Source organism: Cavia porcellus, unplaced genomic scaffold (assembly GCF_034190915.1).
Source record: "Cavia porcellus strain 051 isolate PalLab524CR breed Dunkin Hartley unplaced genomic scaffold, mCavPor4.1 scaffold_1, whole genome shotgun sequence".
Classification (NCBI taxonomy): domain Eukaryota; kingdom Metazoa; phylum Chordata; class Mammalia; order Rodentia; family Caviidae; genus Cavia; species Cavia porcellus.
The window spans coordinates 214,057,888-214,074,944 of NW_026947484.1; the positions used below are offsets into that span (position 1 = coordinate 214,057,888).

Here is a 17,057-nt window from a genome sequence, read left to right on the forward strand (position 1 = left end):
ACAGTCTTCCCTGCACCCCAACACTTCTTTCCTGAGTCCTGAGGCGGGGAAGAAGGGTGGGACTTCTATCCAGTAGCAGTGGGCTTCTGCCACATCACTCTCTCCTGTGAACCCTTGCTCTTCTATTGTTAAGGTCCCACAAGGAGAAGCCATGTCTTTTGGGTGAGTGGCTCACTGCACCTCGAATTATGCTGTGTTTCAATTAGGCATATCACCATTATACTAACTGACTGATGTGCACAGTGCGTATTTACTGAACGCTGTTGACATTCTAGAGAGCACAGGCTGCCTCTGAGGAGCTAGTGAGCTTTGTCGGGGAGGCCAAGACCTGAGAGCCCACTGTTGGAGCTGCATAGCCCACCACAATAGAAGAAGTGTGGTACGGAAGTTTGGTTGAATGTCAATTTCCTAGCTAAGACAAGAAGTGCTTTGGAAGTTCAGAAAAGGGCTGGGCCTCGGTGGCCAAACATAGGAACACTCCACACATCAGAGAAAGAAACATTTAATGGGAATGCGTGTTTGAGGAACAATGTGTTCTGGAGACAGGTTCATTTTTTCCCCAAGTGAACCAGTCCTAAATGGACCAATATTGCAAGCAATGATGATTGCAGTGATTTCTCACTCCTTGCTCCAGCTTTCCTCTAAATCACCAATACCTATTTGGGTGTTTTGCTTGGGGCTTTCAACTAGGCTTATAATTTATTCATATGTGTAGTTACTTCCAAAGATGCTTATCATGCTCATGCTACAGTGAGGTTCTGGACAGTAGACATGCAAAGATGAGTTGAACAGGTCTTAGCTGTCCTGTATCCTATGGAAAGTAGTTTGCCTGGGACTTGCCTATGGCTTTCTCAGAAAGCCCCATCTTCCAAGTAGACCTCCAGGCCTAGCCAACTGAGACATACTGGGTCCTAGCCCTTTCTTATTAATTAATTAATTTATTTAAAGAAAGAGTCTTGCTAAATTGCCTGAGCTAGCCTCCAACTCTTGATCTTCCTCCGTCACCCTCCTAGAGTGCTGAGATTATAGGTATGTATCTGACATTGCTCAAACATCTGCTCTGGGGTGTCCTATGTGAGCCCAAAGACTCTTAAAGCTCTGCTTTGTTTCAGGTGACGAGCTGCCATCCAGTCCACTGGTACCTGAAAGACAGAAGAAGCATTCACTTCAATATCCGTAGGTAGATCTAGCCTAGGATCTAAGGGCAAAGTCAATATTGAGGGGAACTCTAAATTGATTTCACCCATGATTCATCCATGTTCCTTAAATTATCACAGATAAAGGGGTGAGATACCTGAAAAACTTCTCACTTAATTATTCCTATATGGAGGGGAAAAAACCATTAGATTTTGGAAGCAAAATGTTTGATATCTGCCAACATCATCACAAGATTTTCTCTACTGTAAAATCTGGCAAATTTAGGCAATTATTCTCTCCCTTCATCGTGAAGTTCTCACAGCCTCTTCATCAGCTTCCTGGGTGGGAAGGTGAGCATCTAGGAGTTCTTCTGAAAGACGGTGGGGCCAATGGCTCTGGGCCCCTTCCCTACAGGAAGTTTTCCTTTCCTAGGGAGAATATGAGAACCCAGATATATTGTGAAAACTTTCTGGAACTAGGCTGGACCCACCACCGCAGCAGCCCAAATCTGTGTGTCCAGGTGGTCTTGCAGGAGGACAGAACCCGCCCACCAGAAACAGCCCACCAAGACCTCCTTGGCCAGCAGGAGACTCGCACCAACTCACCCATAGCCACAGACCTACTTTTCCTTGGTGAGTTCTTTACAAATTTTGCACAAGTAAATACATATTCATGATAGAATGTAAAAATAGGTCAAAAGAAAAACAGCTGCTCCAAATCCCACCATGCTGAATAGCCACGCTCAACATTTTGATATCTATCCTCTCCAACTGTGAGTACTTTCATGTACACATGTGATGTTTATCTATATAAAATAAATCATATTATTCCATTTTTGGTAACAGACTGTTTAAAAATCTAAGAGTACCCAGGGACATAGGTCAGTGACACAGTACCTGGCTGGCAAGCAGAAATTCTTAAGTTTGGTTCCTGGTACAAATAAAAAAATCTAAGAGGGTACAGTGCCCACGTGTGTTTGTGTAGCACCCACAGGCCTACAGCGTCACTCAAAGGGCTGTGTACTACAGCACTCTGAGGCTTGGTTGTTCTACTGAGGCAGGGCTGTGCTCTTGTTTATAAGCTGACCTCATCAGGGGCATTTAGGGCTTTCCTGGTATTCTGATGTTGTTATAAGCAGCAGTACAATAATCGCTCTGTACGTGCACTTTCAAAATGCTATTTCATTATTTCCTGTGAATACATTTCCACAAATACAATTACTGGGACAAAGCATATTTACTTACTTAAGATGTGTGCGGTGTTATTATTGCCAAGTTAACCCTCACCAGAGTATTCCCATTTCTATCTCTATCGCAGTGTACAAGAAGGCCCGTGGGTATCCATGGCAATGTTAACCTTCATTTCTGTTCCCAAATAACAAAGATGGCAGAACCACACACCTATGGGACAAAGCGGGTGGAGACAAGGGAATCAACTCCATTTCTAGCAGGTTCTGGCTCTCCTCTGATCCAAGGCTCCATGGTAAAAGAATCATGGGGGCACAATGACAAGTGAGTCCTCCAACAACATGAGCCAATGACCAGATGTGGCCAGCGAAGACCAAGGATCAAGCCAAGGTTCCCACCTTCCACTCCAGCTGTTCCCCTCCCTCCCACCTCCATGACTCCTCTCGATACAGTCCTTGCTTTCTGGGGTAGGTTGAGACTAGCCATCCTATAGCAGGAAGCATTTGGAAAGATTTACTAACACACAAATCTTACCAGCTTTCTTACAGAGTTGAATATTCATAAATACCCTGTGGCTCCTTCTTTGGGTCCCAGCTGGCTTTCTGTGGCAAGTTTATTGAAAGTTTGGAGTTTCCTTGTCAGTAAGTTTAGAAAAAAAAAAAATCTGCTAAATCACCCAGCAAGCCACAGAGCTAATCAGAGCCCACAGAACCTAGCAAAACCAGAAAGAGTTGGAAAAGCAAATGACCCCCACTGTTCTGTTGATCTAGTCTCCCTTTATTTCTATTTCTCCTTTTATACACTATTTCTTATCTAGTGCCACAAAAAAAACAGCATCTCTCTCCAGCCTGGAGGAGGATAGCTTCCCAGCCAATCTACATAGTATCATCCACACAGACTTGAGCGTCCATGGGGAAGGCAGCTGATCTATGGGAAATGGGTTTTCAGTCGGCCTTACTCCAGCCTGTGGAGGTTCTCCTCCATCCATCTGTTGGCTCCTAACTCATTTGCATCTCCCTCTGCTTGCCTGGTCTGATTGTTCTTAGAGATAATTATTTTGCTCCTTTAAAAAACAATGGCTACTTGTTTGATAACAGCTACTTCGTCTTCCTGGTAGTAAGAGATGCAGAAGTGCCACCCTGTGCCCTTCTTTCCTCCCGAGGGTCTTGCTGCCTCTCGTGACACAGGGATGAAGCAGCAGAAAGAGATATAACAGTGAGGGAAGGTACACAGTCCCACCAGGGCAAGGAAACCTCACCTTTTCTGGTTCTTTTTCTCGATAGTTTTCAAGCTTCTCCTAGCCTCATCTTAGGAAAGTGCTGTGACCATTAAGAGCATCCCTGAGTCTCTGTTCCCCTGTAGGGTCATTCAGTGGAGAATCACCATGGAGAGATGTCCGGTCTACGGAATTAGTAGCAAATACTTCACATGGGACCTGATGACGAAGGACTTGCCCAGAGCACCAGGATGGCATTTGGTCCAATTTACATGAGATTTGCTAAACTGTAGATCTGGAAAAGATTTAAAGAAGATTCTTGTCCTACTGTCCCACTGTATTTTTCCCCCTTTCTTTCCTGCTGCCTCCTTTTCTTCTACCCTTTCTTTTCTTTTTCATAGCCATCCAGGAAAGTACATACTATAGTCAATGGCCGTGGATACAAGAAATAGGAGCTTGAGTACCAGTCATGTGAGCTTTGCTGAGTCACTTAGTGTCTCTGGTCTTGGTTTTAGTATCTATGAGATAATGGTGTTAAAACAGGTGATCGCTGACAGGGCTCAAAAAGCAAAAATCTGCAGCTGTAGGGATGCGCGGCAGCATCTTCTCCATTGTACAGGTGGGAAAATCATTGGTGCATGAGGTGCTGGGATCTGGTGCTGGCCCTGGTACCTACTGGCTCAGAGCTCAGGAAGATATGGCCTCTCCCAGGGCCTGATGCTGCAGCCAGTCTCCTCCTATCATGGCCCATGGGACAGATCAACACATGGCCCTCTCTGACCTTCCTTGGAGGTGCCACAAAATCCGAGCCATCTCTGTTACTTTTCAGGCTGCTTGGAGTTGAATCCTGGACAAAGGTTTCTCAACTGGACTTTCATTTCTTTAGCTCACCCTTAAACATCCTTAAATCTGGTATTTTTCAGTGGCCAGTGACCAGGATAGATGCCCTTCTTGCCCCCAACTACAGATAGTCTCATGCTAACCCTGTTCTTCTCCCTTGAGTCTTGATCTTCTCTCCTCGCCTGTAAACAGTCGAGGTCCATGACCAAGTCTGTCTATCTGCCATTCATTTGTTCACTGATATTTCCTTGGTAGAATGTCTTTGTAGTCCACTCAAGAAATTACTCAATTTTAGGGCCTCAGGAACATAAGGTTATACCTACCATGTCAGTTTGGGCCATTTATACTTCATCAGGAAGAGAAAATGAGGGTAAGGATGTAGTCCAGGGGAAGAACATGTACCTACTATACCTGGGTTTATCCTCAGGAGAGAGAGAGAGATCTTGATAAAGGCCACCAAAGCAATCAAATTAGGAAAACTAAGTCTTGGGAATCCAAAGACTAAAATTGCCCCAAAATTCTGATTCACCAAAGGTTCTTGGCTACCTTCTATTGATATATTTAAGGTTGGTTCGCACCCCTGAATCATATACTTGAGCAGTGAACAAAAACCTTAGACTCCAGCCTACTCCACTGCCTGGCTGAGCAGAGCCAGCTGCAGACGTGGTTTTGCAGCACCCAGAGGCCGAGGTCGGGAGTCTGCAGAGGCTGAGGCTGCTCGCTGCCAGCCTCTGGGGTGCTCCACCTTTCGCTTCACAAGTAACAACGCTCAGACCCGGAGAAGTCCAAGTCACACACAGGTGGGACTCAGCTGCGTGTGGCACCCTGAACCCTAGCTTTGGTCTCCGGTCCTTACAGCATGCAGAGGCCGGATTTCAATAGCAACATGGGTGGAAGGTACTTACGAAAGTGTGCTAGTCCTCAGTAGCCCAAAGAGTGCGTGTAAGTGTGTGTGTGTTGTGTGTGAGAGAGACAGAGACAGAGACAGAGACGGAGACAGAGACTGGGGACTGAACCTAATAAAGGCCTTCACTCTGAGCTACATCCTCAGTCCTTTTTCATTATTTATTTTGAGACAGGATCTTGCTTGCTAAGTCACTAAATTACCCAGGCTGGGCTTGAATTTGTGATCCTCCTGCTTCAGCCTCCCAGAGTGCTAGTTTAGCCCCGAGTTCTTCCCCTGAAGAGAGTGGCCAGCCTCCCTACAGCCTCCACACTGCTGTGACCTCGCTTTCACCTGCTGTCTGTCCTTCCCTGCCTCCTGGCTCAGGCAGGTCTCCTCCCGCCCTCACCACACTCAGCCCTGCCCCGGGGCTTCCTCTCAGGCGAGGAGGTGCTCAGAAGACCAGATTTGCTCCTCCAACTGCCTTCTTCAGGAAACCGTCTATTACTTGGACCCCCAGGGCACTTCCCCAGGGTCTGACTGGACCTTTGAGTGTCCTTCAAGTGTCGTCCTTCTGGTCCACCCAGGAAGCCCTCGCATGGCCTGTGTCCACTGCTCTCCTTACAGTCTCAGTCCAGCATTCTTTGTACCTGGGTCTACACAGCTCCTCTGGGCCTGAGGAGGTTTCTCCACTACCTGCTTCCCCCGACCAGCTCCCTGGGGTCAGGGCATCTCTCTTTTCCTTCTTTATATCTCTAGAATGTAGTACAGGACAAGGAAGGGATTTTAATTCATGAAAACTTTAAGATACAGATCAGGGTCAAAGAAAGTGGGAGAGAAGCTACAAGGTTAAAAGAAACTTTTGGAAGGGTTATTTCTAGTGTTCACTAGAACAGTGGTTCTCTGAGTGGTCTGGAGACTCCCAGCACACACCCCTCCCCCGCAAGTGCCTTTTCAGGGACAACAGTCAAAACTACTTTCATAGGGCCAGGGATTTAGCTCAGTGGCATAAGCGCCTGCCTCGCAAGCTCGAGGTCGTGAGTTCAATCCCTGGTACCACACACACACACAAAAAATTACTTTCATAGTAACGCTATGCTTATTTTTGCCTTTCACCCCCATTCTCTGAGGAACACACACCAGCCCTCCCAGACACCACAGTGTGTGATCTTCCCAGAGTCACACTGCATCATTGAGCCCAAAGCACAAGCCTTTAAGGCCAGGGCCATCTTCTCCATGGCCCTCCCCCACCACGGGGAAAACATCATCACTTTTCATAAACATGCTATTTGCTAACACGTGATAGGGTTATTTGGTTATTCTTAGGATACATAAATATTTAAACACTACCCAGTCTGAATTTCTAATATGTCAAATATTAACAATAGAGTCTATATAACCAAATATCTTCATGGCCCTCAATAATTCTTTTTTTTTTTTTTTTTTTTTTTGTACTGGAATCGAACTCGGGACCTTGCTTTGCCAAGCAAGCGCTTGTGCCACTGAGCTTTCTCCCAGCTCCTCAGTAATTCTTATGAGTGAAAAAAGAAATGACTGGAGACCAACCCTTTGAGACTCTTTTCCTGTAACTATCGTTTGCCTGTCTAGTAGACAGCGTCCCATCCCCCACCTACCCTATTTCTATCTCTTTTATTCCTAGAGCCCGTGTTTGTGAATTTTGGGATTACTCTTAGCTCCAGATAATCCATAAAGTGTGGCTCCCAGCGGCCCTCAGTGCCGGCATGCTAATGAGGGCAGACCAGCTGGGAGCAGAAGGGAGCTTAGCAAGGGTCCCTGGGTATCTGCCCACCGCGGCCAGCAGGCCTGTCCTTTTTCTTCTTTGCAGAGATTCATGGCTTCTCTTATCACTTCAGAAATTACTTGTCTCTTCCCCATAACTGGATCAGCCCAACAACCAGCCCTTCTCTGCTCCTAGATTCTTTTTCCAAAGCAAGGACTGAGAGGATAGCTGAATCCCAGTCCTCACCCTCCCTTGGAGATGGCAGGCGTGGGGAGTGGGAGGAGGAAGGGGGTGCCCTTCTCAGAAGCCCCTTGCCCACCTCTCCACTCGGTAACACACATCCCAGGACCAGAGAAGCGATCTACCTGGAGACTGTCTAGAGGCCCTAGCTGAAGCATGACACGTGTACGGTGGTGTAGCCATGAAAAAGGGGACAAGTTGCTGCTTGGTATCAAACTGGTTATGGCATTGTGAGGACTGGAGGGGAAAGTCACAAAGGAGCTGCGTTTGTCTGGAGGGCAGGAGGCGGGGGAAGAACTTCATGCAGAAATGCTACCGCCACCCACACAAAGGGTGACAATAATACCCCAAATTTATGATGAGCACAAGTTCAGTGCTGCGTTTCCCACCACACCACTGAGGAGCAAGCACATTATTAATGTTGGTATGGACATGGAAACGGAGCCTAGTAAGCTGAAGTAACTCATCAGCTAGAAAGCGGTGGGACCAGACTCGGGCTTCCAAAGAAGACTTGCCCTGCACCTGGTGCCTTAGGGGCTAAGCATTCTGGGAGAAGTCTGGGGAAGCAGGTGATTGCTTCGTTCTGCGAATGACTGCCATAAGGAAAAGAAATAGAGCCACTCTTCTGAAAGCCAGGTAAACTGATTGCCAAAAGTCGCCTTCACTCGCCACGGGGTCACGGTGCCATTCATTTCCCACACAGTGCATCCAGAGGACACACCAGGAAGCACAGGTAGCCTGGGCAAACATGCTCGAGTTCTTTCTTGGCAGGGCGGGAGGGTGAGTATCTGGTTACCTCTGCCTTCAGCAGTTTCCAGGCTAGACATTTTGGCACACCTCCAGAAGTAGACCCTGCGAGTCTGCAGAGCCCTGGGCTTCTGTGTTAGAGCCAACTCCAAGCACTTTCTGGAATGGTGACCCCACTCCCACTCAGGCTCCCCTGGAGAGGAGGTGGACGGCAGTGCAGAGAGAGGAGTCCCTATTCTCCTCCACTCTTCAAGTACAAACCCAGCCCGACTCAACCTGGTTCCATTGTTATCTCGCAAGGATAGAAGATACAGGTGACCCTCTCCCAGTTCCTGCTAGGCAACACACACCCCAACTCCACACTCCTCACCAGGGCCACAGACTTGGCCAAGGGGAGAGATACCTTGCATTTATTTGCTTGAAGGACGTATGTCCCCTTTGCTTTCCTAAGGGTCTGAAAACTCAACTTCCCCACAACCAGTCCAGATCCCCAGAGAGCTGGGGGCCCTGCAAAGCTGCCTAGGGTGCCATTGAGATAAACTGGTCACCAGCGGGTGGCAAAGATGTCCTAGGGGAGCTGTGCTACATCACCCCGTAGCAGGACCAAGGTGGCTCTGCTAGACTCTTGCTTACACATAACTGTAGATGAAGAGCTCCCTTCATGCAGACTCAGGACACACGGCCCTGTCCTCCAGTGCACACACACTCCTGAACTCTTGTGCCATGTGTCACTCGATCCCATCCTGACACGCTGGAGCTGCCACTGCTTTTGTGGTATCCAGGATAGACAGCTGGACTCTGCGAAGCCTGGGTCTGCTTTCACCTTACAGACACTGTGATTATGTAAGGGACTTGGCTCCTTCCTACATACACACACACACACACACACACACACACACACACGCACACACATGCACACACACACACACACACACACACACACACTTTTTCTGGTACTGGCAATTGAACTCAGGACCTTACACTTGCCAGGCAGGCGCTGTGCTGTTGAGCTCTACTTGCAGCCCTTCTTTCCCTTTTTATACAGTTAGATGAGAATTAAGTATGCTAATATATGTAAATCTCAAGTATGGTGCCTGACACTTAGTAAGGCATACATAGTTTATCAGTTAAGTAAAAGTAAGTCATTTGAATGGTACAGATCCTAAGCTAGAGTAACCCAGAGATGGAGCTGCAGATGATTAAAACTGGCTTCCAAGTGAAGAGGTCAGAGAGAACATGTTCAAGGGCCTGAGAAATTCAGATCTCTTAACCCAGAGAACCTTGTTCACCAAAACTTGTCCAGCATAGTATGTGCAGGACGAATGAAAAAATACATCCCAAAAGACACAAAAAGAACGATAGAATCTAAGAAGAGTGGGTGCAGGAATAGGGTTAATGTCAGAACTAAAGGTTCAGGATTTATCTTGTAAGAAACAGGGAGCCAGTGCAAGGTCTATGCAGCAGTGAAATCTTGCAAGAACACGCATCATTTGGCAGAGGAGGCCTAATAAGCATTCTTGGTTTCTCTACAACGCAAAACAAGGTGTATTTATTGCTCCAGATACAAGAGCCACTGATTGTCTACTGCTACCGTCCCACCCTGGTTTCACTTTGGGGACTCTATCTAGAACACTGAGCTGTTGTTACAGAGGGGAGAAAGCACCTGGCAAACCCTGTGCTGCTGCCCTTAAAGCTTCTGCCAGGACGGACACACGTGGGGTTTCCTAAAGCAAGACCTGCAGTCAAGCCTGCTGATAGCAGGATGGCACAAGGGAACACAGGAAGGTACAGCAAGTATCCGTGGACAAAAACATAACCTACCTTGGGACTTTTAGGACCCTGCCTAATACTATAGCCGAAGATGGAAAGCCTTGTGCTATGACGTTTCCGCCACCCTGATAACCTGCATTTATTATGATTCCTTTTTCTGTGGATGGTGATGCTTCAGAATTTGCTTGAAATTCATGAGGCTCTCACTCCCACCTCAGGATGTCTCCATTAGCTGATTAAAAGGAGAGGTTTCATCTAAGACCTTGTTTTCCCCCAAGCCTGAGAAATGCATATAATGTTTCTTTTTCTGAGTTACTGCTCAGGCATCTTGGTGGAGGTGAGCCTGTGTGGTTCTCCAGTTTGCCTAGTTTTATAATTTTGTAGCCTGCTGCGATTTCTGGCCTATTGATTAATGGGTCTCTCTCTCCCTCCACCACCAGCGACCTTAATCTTTTCTTAATTGCTTTAATGGCTGTTCTGCTTCCCTCTCATGCCTTCCCCCACATCGTTGTTGTTGTAAAGCTTTTGTGTCTTAACTTCATTCTCCAACCGAGGACTTTGCAGGCCAAAGAAAGGTGAATTCTCTCTGTTTACCCTCTTTTCCTCATTTTTCTCTTTTGCTTTATTTCACAGTTCTTAGCCAGTGTGGGGGTATTGTGTGAGATAATTGAGCAAAAACAGAAAAATAAACAAAAATATAATGACCAGAGTTCAGTGTGGGGGTCTCCAAGTGACCCAGCCATCTATTCATCCATACACTGTCAGTGACAAATCCTTCCTGCTCTGTATTGCCCTCAGGGCCAGTGGCCAGGTGAGCAGCCCTTCCCCCATGTTGAGGAGAGTCCCAGGTCTCCCCACAAGCATGGAGAGGCACTCCACTTTCAACTGACCTAGGTTGGAGCTTTCTCTCTCCTTAGAAGAGCTTCTTCAAATATGTGTCATTCATTCTTTCCTTTGTTGATTTCTTCACCAATGCAGCAATAGAGCCAGCACTGAAATCTCTGAAACATGAACCAAAATAAACCTTTGCTCCTTTCTAGGTTGTTTATTCCAGGTAGTTTGTCACAGTAATGGAGAGCTAACTAGCAGCCCTAGCTCTCGAAGTCTGAAAAGATTCCTACAGAGCCTGTACCCTCCACATGATGTCAGCCATTTTGTGTTAAGCGTGTGGTGATGGCTGGGCTCATAAGGGCATCTCATCCCATTCCCTTTGCCGGGCCTACTGAAGTGTCTCTCAGTGGACCCCAGGTGTCTCTGACCCCTGGAGACAGGCCTGACTCCTCTCTCATACAGCAGTGAACAGACATAGAGGCTGAGGCAGAGAGCTGGGCCTAACTGCCTGTCACCATCGTGCCTGTGGGTTAAGCTAGGCCTAAGGGCTCATCTCTGTTCTTACCTACGCTCTTATGGGAGGCACTAAGGAAAAGATCATGTACTGAACACTGATGTCATAAATTAAGAAAGAGTCTGGGTTAACATTTTACATTTGGAATCTGACAGACTGAGTTCAAATTCAGTCTCTTCAAAACTGCCTCACTCCAGCTGTGTGACCTTGAGTTATTTAATCCTTTTTATTCCTAAAATATTTCAGGTTAATTATAAAATACTTCAGAGAAATATTCCAGAGTTGTTTATATATAAACAACTTTCTTTTCAGGTATTCAACTCACTAGCAGTAATACAAACATTACTACATAATCACCTCATATTACTTATCTTAAGAGAAGAAATAAAATATTAACTTTACCTAAAACTATCCTCTCATTTTTCTTCTTCATTCCTTTCCAAAGGTGACCAGTGTCTGGAAGGGAGCAATTATTATTTTAGCACATTTAAAAGAAATTCTATTACCTCTATAGTTATAAATAATATATACTGCTTTCAAGAACTTAAAATTTTATGTGATGACACCGTATTTTATGGATCCTTTTGAAAATTCCTTTTTCTCCACTCAAATTCTATTCCATGATTTACGTTGGCTGCCATGTGAGTAACTGCTGTGTGCTATCTGCTCGGACAGTGGACAACTTTTAGTTACCCACCTCTTAGAGCAGAGGTCAGTAATCTTTTTATATAAAGGGCAGATAGTGAATATTTGAGGTCATAAAATCTCTTTCAGTGACTATAGGAGAAAAAATGGTCACTGGCAGTGTGTTAACTGAGTATGGCTGTGTTTCAGCAAAAAAGTTGGCACATAATTTCATAATTCATAGCATAATATTATTTTTATTTTTTTCAGGGTTCATCCACTAGGCAAAAGTTGGTCAGAGATGGTGGCATGGCTCCATTTTTCTCCTGTCACCAATAGCACTGCAGGGCTCATCTGTGCAATCCCTGATCTTCACGTGAATGTCTGTCCTTGGGACACGGGGCTCTGGCATCCCTGAGTGTGTCCTTCACCCCAGTGAGGTGCTGTGAATTACTCCCCGGCATCTCAGATCTGAGAGTGTTCCTGGAGATCCACATTCTCGCCACAACTTGGCAGATTGCTTTGCTGTTTGGCCAAACAGTAGAGTGTGGGGAGTGAGATCTTATCTGGTTTTTATCTGTAATTCCCTGAGAGGTAAGGGTTTTCCAAATGATTCTCATTCAGGCCTCTTCTGCTATTGGTGGCTTCTCCGTTATGATTCACTGCTCATTGTTTATTGAGTTATCATTTCTTTACTAATTTATAAGGGTCCTTTGTTAAAAACTTTTTTCTCTTCTTTCTTTCTTCCTTTCATTCTCTCTCTCTCTCTCTGTCTCTCTGTCTCTCTCTCTGTCTCTCTGTCTCTCTCTCTGTCTCTCTCTCTCTGTCTCTCTCTGTCTCTCTGTCTCTCTCTGTCTCTCTCTCTCTCTCTCTCTCTCTCTCTCTCTCTCTCTCTCTCTCCCTCTCTGTCTGTCTCTGTGTGTGTGTATGGTGCTGGAGATTGAATCCAGGGCCATGCACATGTTAGACAAGCACTCTGTCATTAAGGCAAACCCCCAGCCCCTGTAACAGTGCTTTAGATAAACTTTTCTAAACCTGGGTTTCCTGGGAATAACAGTCACTACATCAGTGAGTGGCAGTAAGAATTAGTAGATATGAATGTCATTCATGCATAGCTCCTACCTCTGCACCACAAAATAAGGATCAGCAGAGAATCACACTCCCAGAATTCCTTTCTGGGAACACACTGTATCTGCTTGGAAGAAACAGTGTACTAGATGACACAGGAAGGAAGGCAAGGCAGGAAAGGAACACCCAGCCACCAAAGACAGCTGCTAATTGGCTATGTTCTGCCAAGAGCTGGATCCGCATCACTGCTGAGAGGGAGGGACAAAGAGAGGCTGCCACTCCCCACAAATGGAAAGGGGAAGATCAAACAAACACACTAGGGTACTTGCCTAGCATGCATGAGACCCTGGGTTCAACCTCTGTTACTGCAAACAAAAACAAAAGCAAAGAAACCCTCACACACACACACACACCAAAAAACAGAACAAAACAACGACCAAAAAAATCTCTGAGTAATACTGGAGGAGAGAGGCTGTCTTAGTTTAGGGGTTTGGCTGTGAAGAGTGTGATATAACTACTTCTTCTCACGTAAAGTCCCACAAATATGGGAGAGGACAGTTGAACCTAGAAGAGATGTCAGAGTATGCACTTGGGTTGAAACAGGAATGATAACACACAGCACCAACGCATATAAGCAAGTGAATTTGCAGAAAAAGCCACAACACAAATGCTGTCTGCAACCTCTATGAAGCCTCTTTGAAGCTGGGTGTGGTCCTTTCCAAATATCCTTGCAGCAGTCTCATAGTAATGTCTCCATATTACTTGAAGGACTTGAGGATCAAAGAGGGAAGTCACTGGTCCAGGGTCAGGCAGCCAATGAACAGAGCAAATCTGCACAGCAAAACCTCTGTTCCTAGAGAAAGGAGAAAAGGTAGGAGGAATGGAACCCGGGGAGGAAGGAGAGAGGTGAGCAGGAAGGAGCTGAGGCAGAGAGGGACGCGGATGGAAGTCATCATGCTTTTTCTTGGTGGTGGTGGTTGTTTTCTGAAGCCCCACAATGATGAAAGGAAAGCAAGACCCTGAAATTTCCAGTTGTCCACATCTATGACTATCAAACTCAACAGATAAACATATAGAACACCCTGTTAAATTTGAATTCAATAAACAGTTCAGAAAAAATAATTATGCCCCATGCAATATATGGTATATACTTGTACTAAAAGACTCAAGTTTAACTGGGGACCCCATATTTAGTCTGGTGACCCCCTTAGCAGGGCATTAAGCAGCAGGAAGGGACAAACCACAGCTCCGGAGAGGAGCACCAGAGCAACACTTTTCTTCCTCTCTCTGTGTTTGGGATCCTTCTTCTTTAATACTGGAAATTGAACTCAAGGATCCTCTAGCAGTAAGTGATGTCCTAACCCTTTCTAAAATTTATTTTGAACTGTATCTCACTACACTGTCCGATTGATCTTGAACTTGAGATCCTCTTGCCTCAGTCTCCAAAGGAGCTGTGGTTACAGGCATGCGCCACTGCCCCCAGGGCCAGCATGTACTTACAGCAAGGACCTCTTTTCCCAGCACCCATCCCTCAATCCTGAGACATGAAGCCAAGTGTGGCAGATAAGAGGACAAAACCAGTGTCCAAGAGGCTACCAGTGTCCCATCTTGGTCTTGACCAGCATATGAACAAATTGGGAGGATGAGAAATCTTGCCTTTGGACCATCCCATCTGGCATTCTCCATCCTCTTTTTGTTCAGTATCCCCTCTTCCCTGCAGGCTCCCTGAGGCTCCAGGCTGCTCTGATCTTGCCTGAGCATCTGACAAACTCATCCACACTGTGCTATGGGGCTCACTGTGGGATTCCTCCCAGTAGAACCCACGGTGGAAAGGAAGAGCCCCGGGAGGGTGTGCTTCATCCAGAGGCCTGACCCTCAGGCATGGCGAGGAGGCCTGGTGATGAGGGCTGCAGGGATCCATATCTGGAAACAGAAAGGCTCTTTTGCCACCCACCCTCATCCCAAAATATATCAGCTATGTCACCACCAGGGCCCACCTGCCCTAGAGAGCCTGCTCTGCCTGAAGGAATTAATAATTGAATATAAGGATGTAGCATCACACTCAACACAATCTCCAGCTGAATGAAGCCTCTCTGGAGCTGTCCTGCTGCAGGCTGCTTTCTCCTGTCCTGGGGAGCCCTTGAGGGGCTGAAAAGCTTTCTTTGTGCAGACTTTGCCAGCACTGAACAGCTCAGAGAGCCTCAGCCCCTCTTATTCCATTCTTTCTCCATCCTCTCCTTGAATGGTTCCCACTGTGAGCAGACAGTTCTAAGCAATGCCCAGAGGCCACCTTGCAGAGGCTGGGACTCCAAGCCCGGCTCTTCATACACATACCTGTCCTTGGCTCACTGATGCTCCCTCCTAGAAAGAGTATCAGGCCTCCCACCCCCACCCTCCCACATCTAAACAACCTCCGTGTGCTGTTTCCATGACAACCTGAGGCACTGCTGTAGTTTCACACCTATAACACCAATCCACCACCACCCTCTGACATTTTGCCTCCATGCCCAGGATTCTTCTCAAGACCTTCTTCCAGGAGAACATGCAGACCCACTTGCCACGAGCGTCTACGAATTTTCCTCCCGTGTTTACTGTAAGGCATTAGTGGAGGGCTTTCTCTTTGAATGTGAAATGTACATAAATATATATACATTAAGTTAAAAATGAAACAAACAGAGTGTAGGCGATTGCAAAAACCTGGAAAAATCAAAAGAGGGACAGGAGCTTTGAGAGATAAGAGAGAAGGACTTGGCCCAAAGGCTTGTATGTGGCAGTGTGATTATTCTTCAAGTAGGAGTTAATGGGAGGCAGATCTCCAAATATTTCATACGTGGATTATAGCCAATTATTGGATTATCCAAGAGGCCAGTGTGCTGGCTCCCCTCTGGCCATGCCCTCATCATCAGTGCACAAGTGGCAAGGAGTGAGGGAGCCAGGAGGGGGGCAGCCAAGGGCAGAGAGGAAGGGCCCTGCTCAGTTTCCTGGCATCATCTCCCAGTCCGCTCATTACCGCGTTCTGTAGCTCCATCCTATGCCTCAGCCAGATGGCTCCCCAAACTCAGCCTTGGCTTGTACCTCCTTGAAATGAACAGCTTCCACAAAGGTAGGAGACTGCAAAAGCAGAGTGTGAACTCTACCATCTACTCCTTTAGCTCTTTGCAAAATCATATTTTGCACATCTCAGAAAAGAGGGTCCTGCCTGGGAGGGAACCCCACAGTCCAAGAAGAGGACAGTTGAGGTCCTTTGGGTTTAGCTCCTGAGTGCTTGGGACCTGGTCCATTCTTCGAAGCTTCTTGAAGGCTCAGAAACCGTTAGAGGATTTCTCTATCCCTGCCAAGAGCCCTCAAGGATGGCGTAGGGGCTGCAAGGCTGACTTAGTGGTCTCCTGAATCCCCACCTGAGATTTTACCATCATCTTTCACCCCCTCTTCCTCCTCATTCCTTGTTGACTGGATGACTAGAGAGTAGCTTGCAGGGCAGGTTTTCTATATAATCCTGGAAGTGGCTATAACCAGAGGGAATTCTATGACAAGTCTCCTAGGGCAGGCTGACTCCCCCGCAGTGCCCCCTCCCATCTGCCTGTTTCCACCAGATCCCTTCCAAGGAGGGGAAGCAGCAGTGAACTGCAGTTTTAGGTTAGAAGGCAGATTCCCCGCTCTTCTCCAGAGGGGAGCAGAACTTTCGGAGCTAATTCAACCCTCATGATGCCACTGTTCCTTCCAGCCTCCCCGACCCACAAATGTCTCTGCTTTTCACTTAGGGCTCAATGCAACTTGACTTTGGCTGGTACCTGCCTTCCTCACCATGCACCATGTGGGACCTTTTCACATGTCCTGCAGCCTCCTGTCTCCTGACCAGCTGGCTGTGGAGATTACTTTCCATATATGGAACAGGAAGGAAACTGAGGTCCTGTGAAGACACAGACTTATTGATTTCCAACCCAAAAACTTCCTAAATTCAAGATGTCAAATTCAGACATTTGGTAGCTTGGACACTCTTGGGTTGTATGATCTCTTTGTCCCTCTCTTGCTCCTCTGTTGTATGAGTGGGACCTTGCACTTTTGAAAGTGACTCAGAGCTGTTGAGCAGCCTGGGTTTCTTTGGGCCTGTGTGCTTGGTCACTTCATCTACAAGGCTGCTATTCCCAAGCCCCTGAATGAGCAACCATTACCTTCTGCAAGTCTCTCATTCCAAACATGAGGCTTCCATTAGTCTAGCTACTTCTAAGTCTGCAAAGGCTGGTTTTATTTTATTTTTT

The 17,057-nt window shown here is 46.7% G+C and overlaps 1 long non-coding RNA gene across 1 annotated transcript; it reads right to left on the reverse strand.

Annotated features, from left to right (window-relative positions):
• Positions 1-486: 486 nt before the first annotated feature.
• On the reverse strand, positions 487-2,729 carry LOC134474448 (uncharacterized). The gene is made up of 2 exons (XR_010045350.1): positions 2,382-2,729; positions 487-1,142 (listed from the first exon to the last, which is right to left on the reverse strand). It is a non-coding gene; the product is annotated as an uncharacterized LOC134474448 (long non-coding RNA).
• Positions 2,730-17,057: the final 14,328 nt, after the last annotated feature.